The following is an 8413-nucleotide window of genomic DNA, read 5'->3' on the forward strand; positions in this document are numbered from 1 at the left end:
GGTTTTGGCCAATAACCAAACTAAACATCATACACACGCACTCGTAGTTCTATCTAACTAAATTTTCACGTGAGTTATCTACATGAGAATTATGAGATATTTGTGTTAAGTACGGACGATTATCGGATGTTTATATTGCTCATATATTGCTTAGAAGCTATCGAAATCGGGCATGAGGTTTGCTTTTGTTAAATTCCTTCGGGTTCAAGACAAAGGTAATTTACAGAATAAATTAAGATCGGTGTGGATAGGTAGTTATCATCTATATGTTATTGTGGCAAGACTTGCGAGAGATGGAACTCGTATAGGGGATGTTTATTGGAGGGGCTGTAAATAGGTGAGTGCTAATCTTGCCATGCAAGGAGTATCTTATGCCAATCTAGTCAAGGGTAAGATGGACAAGGAGAATCCAGATTATGTATGTCTCAATTTATTGTCATTCCCGAAGCTTGTCTAGGGATGACATACGATGTGAATCTACCAATCTTGTTCGTTGTCAAGGAACCAATGGTAATCCCAAATTTTAAAAAGCTTTGTATTGAAGAAGGTTTCTTAGACATGGATGTTAGATATGTGGGGGAAGGTGGTTTTTAATTGACTTTTGTAGCTCCCAAGAATGTGATATTTGTACAAGATGACAATCAATACCCATTGGCTAGCAAACGAGTATGTATTGCTTATTCAAATAGAGATAACTTGTTGGAATCGGTTAAGGCCAAAGCGGGGTCTTGGGAACAAGAAGTTACGGTTAAAGAATTGACAAAGCGGGAAGTAGAAATGGAGGTGATACATCTCAAAGTGAGAGTGACAACTCTTATAATGTCACACCCCCGGCCGACAACAGAAACGTCGGGGTGCATGACGTAGCGACGAATTACAGTTAACATATACAATGAACAACACAACACTTGTAATAAATATTACATACTTCGATTAACTAATATTAGCGATTACATTGCTAGTGTTCCAAAAGTACATTAAAAACAATACAAGTTTAACAAAACGTAACATGAAAACATAACAGATGCCTGAACAGTTAGGCAATAACAAAAGCAGGGAATTGTTCCATATTATTTGGTGTGTGTGCACTTCTAACTATTAGTTTCCTGATGCGTTTTAAAATACTTCAACAATAATGTTGGCGAGTTCCACAAGTTTTGACTTTGCGTACTTTTATAGGGAAAATACCAGGTGTAGACATTATTTGGGGTTGAATTCCAAAATATAGACACAAAAAATTGAATTTCCGGGTATAGACATGGATTCCGCGGAGGTAGCTCCGCAGAGCTCCGCGGAATCCACTGTAGCTCTAAGGAATGACAAAATCGTAAATAAATGAGGGAAAAAAACTCAAGATTCATTCCGCGGAGCTACAGTGGATTCCGCGGAGCTCCACGGAGGTAGCTCCGAGGAATGGATCTTCAGATTATTTATTTATTTTTTATTATTTTTATTTTTTTTTCAAATCGATTCTTCGGGGTTTATATTCATTCCCCAACTAATTATTTTCAAGAAAAGATTATGATAATATGAATTTTTCTTGACAATGTTTGGAATGAATGTGAGGTGGAAAAAAAATTGGTCTTTTAATTGGAGATATTTACATAAAAGAATCATTGGAGGAGATTTTTTTTCTTTATGAAGATCCATTCCTCGGAGCTACCTCCGCGGAGCTCCGCGGAATGGATCTTGAGTTTTTATTTTATTTTATAATTTCCTCATTTATTTACGATTTTGCCATTCCGCGGAGCTACAGTGGATTCCGCGGAGCTACCTCCTCGGAATCCATCTCTATACCCGAAAATTCAATTTTTTGTGTCTATATTTTGGAATTCAACCCCAAATAATATCTATACCCGGTATTTTCCCACTTTTATAACCAAAAGTATATTTATATAATTTTGACTAGTTGACCATATTATATAAAACATGTATTTTTTATAACTAAAAATATAAAATTAAAGAATTACAAGTACTTACCTTACTTATATGAACACTTGCTTGTAATCAGATACAAGTATATATATATATATATATATATATATATATATATATATATATATATATATATATATATATATATAAGTTCTTACCTAACTTATGTGGTTGGTGCTTGTAAGTAACGCCATACAAGGGAGTGTGTTGTTTATAATGATTAACTTATAAGGATATGAGTTTATTAACAACAAAGTTTGTGTTGTTCCTATATTTATAAGTATTTATTTTACTTATAAAACATATCAACCTATATTTATCGTTCTAAGTGTGTGTTCATGCTACATATAGTCCTATTTCAACTCGTATGAGTGTTTTTAGAGTGTACTTTAGGGATATCATGAGCCTATAACCGAGCTATTTGACTGGATCAAGCCTCCATATAGCATTACAAAAGGGTGTGCCAAGAACATCACCAACGGTTCATCATCGTGAAAAAGATTTGAGAATGAACATTATCGTCCGTTTCGACTCGTCAGACGGTGGTTGTAACTAGCAACCACAGGCGAGGGGGGGGGGAAGTCAACCAATATAGATCTATACATAACGTTCATCGTTTGTTGAAGATTAACAGTTATAACACAAAGGGCTTTACTAAGTTTTTGTTCTTAGTTGATGAAGAGTTCGACTCATATAGTTATCAGTTTAACAGTTCTAAAAATGTGTGCATTCGTGTCCTTAACTTTTGTTATAAAGTTACTTAGACTTATCATTCATTTGTTCCATTAAAATCGTTCTAGAGTGTGATTACGTGTCCTAAACTTTAAGTTATAAAGTTTACTAAACTTATTATACATTTGTTGTGTAAAACTATAATAAAAGTTTTCTAACAAAAATTGGGCAGCGTAATTATAACGTCCGCGTTTCTCGCTAGACATTAATAAAATATGTAATTGACGTCGGTCAACAATTATAATCTTTTATGAATAAAGGAAAGAAACTTGTTTGAATATATGTGATTTTTGTGTATATATTATGTATATATAATATTAGGTAAAAATATAATAAATAGGACTAAAATAAGCACAAACAATAAAAGACAATTTAGGAAAAATAATCTAAATAAAATTTGAACTAATCATAATGAATTCAGTATATATAAAGAACGCCTAAATCTGACTTCGTACGAAGAAGTTTTGATCATTTTAGGATTCACGTTTAACATGATACAACACAGTGTGTCGTAAATAGTGAATTGGAGATAGGTTGCTTATTAGCCTAAGTAATCTAAACAAAAGTCGTAATAATCGTAAATGAGAACTCGTACATATAGAGAACGTCCGAATCTGACTTTATATGAGGAAGTTATGATTTTTCGAAGATTTTCAAAGATGTGTTAGCACATAAATCGAAATTTAGATCGGTTGATTTTTAGCCGAAACAATCTAAACGAGAATCGAAGATCTCGTGAATAGGAGTCTGTCAATATAATGACAATCGAGAATGGATGTTGTATGAAAGAGTTATGTTTTTTATACAGACTTTAACAGTCTAAGCCTGTTAAAATATAAGTTTAAAAATAAAGTGAGAATTATCTGATAGAGTCTAACTGAAAGTTGTAATACTCTTCGATAGCTACGTGTGGATATAAAGAACGTCGAAAATGGAGCTCGTATGAAGAAGATATGAACTTTTGAAGATTTTCGTAAGGGGCCACGCGCAGATAGGTGTGGTGCGCGCTTTTAGAAGACGCAACGTGGCCCATAGTATTTTCGATACGTGTCACAAGGCGGAAGGATCGACGTGGCTCGAGGGCATGTCACGCACCTCTAAAGGCATGACGCATCTGGTCAAAATTCAGCTTATAAATACCCCACAACCCCTCATTCCTCCTCAAACCTTTTCTAATCTCAATCTCGAACTTCTAATCCTTGGGTCCGGATATTTTCTAGTATTTAGGATATTTTGGAAAGGTCAGAGGTCTTTGAGAACCCGAAAATCAGAAGATATCGGGTCGGAGTTCTGCCAATGCAGTTTCCGACTTTTCGTTAGAAAATCTCTATAAGTTAAGCTGTACTTATCTTAATTCAAGTGTAACTTATATTTATATTCATAGTCGTTATTATGAATCTATAAATAAGATTTATTAATGACTCCATGTCATAATTGATAATACTGATTGATTTACTTATAGAGGTGATGTCTAGGCTAGATTTACTGAGGTGTTTAAAGTGGGATTTCCAAATAGTATACTCTGTATACCAAACATACCCTACCTCCGATATGATTTTACCTGGTTGCTCCTTATTAGCTATAAATGAATAGACATTGGGATTGTTGAGGAATCAAGACTATCATCATTCAAAAAGAATATAAGACTAAGACTTATTGATGATCATACATAGGTCACATCAAAGGAAAAGATAAAGTGATAGGCGAGGCGCTGCCCAAATTTCGAGTCATCCACTTTAACAAGTGAGTTTATAGTTACTTTCATCTTACACATAGATTTAAGTATCTAGATGATTAAATGCTACATGTGCTTACTATCTATATTCCTTGATATACGTGTTAGATGAATTATATGATTTTTACTTGATTTAATCATATATGTACTTTCATATATAAAATATATTGGGTAGTGATGGGTGATGAAAGATGATTTGATGATGAGAGGATATGACTACTATAGTACTAGTATACTGATGAACCAGTCATCTAGTAGAGTATAGATGACAATCACAAAATATTCTACATAGTCCAATAGAACGCTGGCAGGCTCGCAACTTCTAGGTGTTAATGAACCAACTGTTCATTTGAAGTACTCTATCCCCCCATGGTTGCCTTATTGACATGTATTGCTAAAGAAATCCCTGAAGCAGTATTGTCTACTCGTTACTATGATGATCCTTACGATATATCCCTTGAGATCAATATTTTAGGGTAAAAAAGTGAGGATAACGGGAACGGGGTAATCGGGATAAATTATTTGATATGAAATATATAATTAAAGAACTTAATTATTGTGGGTTGAAAACCCTATGTGCCCACTAGGCTCCCAAGCCTGATCCACTTAGTTTCTTTGTATCACAAGTAGCGATACGAAGGCATAACGATGATGAATGCTGAGGAGTTATTAGGCCATACTATAATAAATTGTTGTAAGGCCTGTTAAAGCAAGTTTATGCTTATGTATCTGTATCGATGATGACATCCTAAAATTTTATATATTAATGAGAAAATTTTCTTTGGAAATATTTCATTATTATGTTTTGGGAACAAATTCCGCAAATTAATGAATACGCCAAATTTAATATGCATAAAGAAAAAGTTTTTAAATAAGGCGTTAAAATGGGGATGTCACAGTTGGTATCAAAGCATTAGTTTAAGCAAACTAGGAATTATAAGGATTTCTATAGTTGAACTTAGAATGCGAAGCGATGATCATGAGATGTGTGTCTATTATATTTTAGGAAGTATACCTGAATTGTTGTTATGTGCTAAATGATTTATATTATAGCATGCCTTAGGTTGCTTACCTAGATTGCTATTACTTGACTAGAGCTAAGATCTATTGCCGACATTTATTTGGAAAATTTATGTGTTCGGGACTCTAAACGTATAATTAATGTATTAGAATTGGCATGTAACTTTTCAGAGTGATAAGGTGAATTTATGCGTCTAACATAAAATATACCTTCTACAAGAAATTCGCATCATGGTACACTGAACACCTACTTTGGTGTACAAAACGACATGGTGAGAACTCGAAGCGGACTAGGAAACGGTAAAAGAGATCAACAGTCTGAGCCTCGTGTAGTCGAGCCTGCACCAGGGGCAATGCCTGCGCAAGAACCAATCAAAATGGAAAGAGTCCAAGCAATGATCTGGACCATGTTAGCTGAACAAAGGGAAGAAATGAGACACCTACTATGAGATAATATGGACGAACCCACTGCACCTGTTTTGCAACCTGATTTGAACAAAGGACAGTACGAAGAAGGTAGCTATAGTTGGAATGTGGACCAAGCTGAACCGTGAAGGGTCAGGAGGAACAACCTCGACGAGGTGATTGAAATAAATGAACGCAAGTACAAGGAATTCATGGCATCCAAACCACCAAGTCTTTCTGAAATCGCAACACCAGTGGACGTTATGGATAGTTGTGACTACAACAAACAACATAAGACCATCCTAGCGGTAAGACAACAAAAGACTGAAGTGTTGAGCTGGTGGAAGCTATTGGCTGATTCCATGCCAAAGGGAGAAGCAAAGAAGATGTCATGGGACAACTTCCTTGTGTAGTTGAAAAGGGAGTACTGATCCGAGCTAGACCTTCTAGAGATCAACAATGTATTATAGAATCTGAAGGAGGGCAAGATGAGCGTCAACGAGTATGCTGCAAGTTTTACTGAGAAAATGAAGCTAGTTCCTTACTTGGTTCCTACTGAACTCTCCAAGATAAGAAAGTTTGTTAGTGGACTACCAACAGATTATGGTCCAACGGTGAAAATAACAACCACTCTAAAAGCAACCATCTGGGTAGCTAAGAATGTTGAGATCCAGATAAGAGAGAAGGGTCTGAACAGAGCTGAGTTGGGAGAAAAGAGGAATTTTTAAGTATCTTCAAGATCTAACAAGAAAAGAATTTTTTTGAAGATTGTGCTCAACGAAAAGAAGTTTAGGGGAAACAAAGAAGCAAAGTGGTGAGAGAAGTTCAAGAAGACGCACTTTTGGAAATCCAATGAGGAAGTGACCTATTAAAAATGTGGGAGAAATGGTTACTCCAATGAGTGCATTTTTAATAAAAAAGTGTGTTATGGCTGTAGAGAGGATGGGCATATTCAGAAGGAATGCCCAAAGAAGAAAGAAGTTGCAAAGCCTAATGCGTCGCCAAAGCCAAAAGCGAGAGCATTCCAGATGACTCTGAAGCAGCAAATAAAGAAACAAATTCCGATTCAGGTACATTTCTAGTAAATGATTTGCCTGTCAATATTTTGTTTGATTGTGGAGCAAACTACTCATTTATTTCTCATAAATTTGGTAAAGATTAGCATTGCATGTAGATAGACTAGATAATGCCTTAATGGTCGAGGTTGCTAGTGGCAAGTTTATACCTATTAGTGATTGCATGAACAACGTCGTGATTGACTTAAATGGGAATAAGTTCCATGAGATGTTATTGCCTATTGAGTTAAACGATTTCAACATAGTATTAGGAATGAATTGGCTTAGTGTGAATACGAACGATGCTAAGACACTATGTAGAAAGAAGACGGTAAGAGTAAACCCTCCTGGAAGAGAACCATTTATGGTGTATGGAGACAAACACCGTGTGAACGCTGGATTCATCTCTATGATGAAATCCATGAAATGTTTAGCCAAGGGATGTAGATCATATCTTGAATTTGTGATCGATACAAAGAAGGAGAAGAATAAGATGCAGATAATACCAATGGTGTGTGACTTTCTGGAAGTATTTCCCAAAGATCATCCCGGATTACCCCTTGATAGACAAGTAGAATTCTGGATAGACCTGTTTCCCGGAACAACACCGATAGCAAAAGCACCACACTAGTTAGCACCAACGGAGATGAAGGAGCTTATGATGCAACTTCAGGACTTGTTGGACAAAGGTTTCATTAGACCTAGTTCTTCGCCATGGGGAGCTCGGATGTTATTCGTGAAAAAGAAGGATGGAAGTATGAGAATGTATATTGATTACAGAGAGTTGAAAAAACAACAGTGAAGAATAAACACCCATTTACTAGAATATATGACATGTTTGATCAATTATAAGGCACAAGATATTTTTTGAAGACTGACCTCAGGTCGGGGTATCATCAATTGAAGGTGTAAAAGACATTGAGAAACTCCTTTCAGAACGGGATATGCACACTACGAGTTTTTGGTTATGTCATTTGGACTGACCAATGCTCCTGCAACATTTATGGATCTGAGTTTTGTAACCTTGTAACAACCCGTCATTTTCAAGTCAAACTTGTTCAATAAAAGTCTAAATTACAATCACATACAAGTAAATTCACAACATAACTTGATGATATAAGAACTTTAAATACTTAGAGTGCATGTTCATTTAACTGATATGCAAGTATGTGTGGAAACACCATGTTGAATAGGCTAGTATAAGCTAAATACTTAACATAAAATCACACTAGATCAAACCAAGCTTTCACTAGTTCAAATAAAGGGCTTATACTTAACTTAGTATATAATAATTTAAGGTATAAATGTAGTTTTTGGCCTAGAGGATTTAATCCCAAATTCAAACCGTGAACACCCTTTTCTAGAAGACCATGACCGAAAACCCTTTACCCTTGGACTTTAAGGGCCGCAAACCCTTCACCATTTGACTTTTTGGCCGAAAACACTTCACTCTTGGACTTTAGACTGAAAACACTTCCTTTATGGAAGCGTATGACCGAAAACACAAAGGCTTAGGCCCATTAGGACCGAA

The sequence above is a fragment of the Lactuca virosa genome, chromosome 3 (assembly GCF_052849685.1).
Source record: "Lactuca virosa cultivar CGN04683 chromosome 3, Lactuca_virosa_CGN04683_v6, whole genome shotgun sequence".
NCBI lineage: Eukaryota > Viridiplantae > Streptophyta > Magnoliopsida > Asterales > Asteraceae > Lactuca > Lactuca virosa.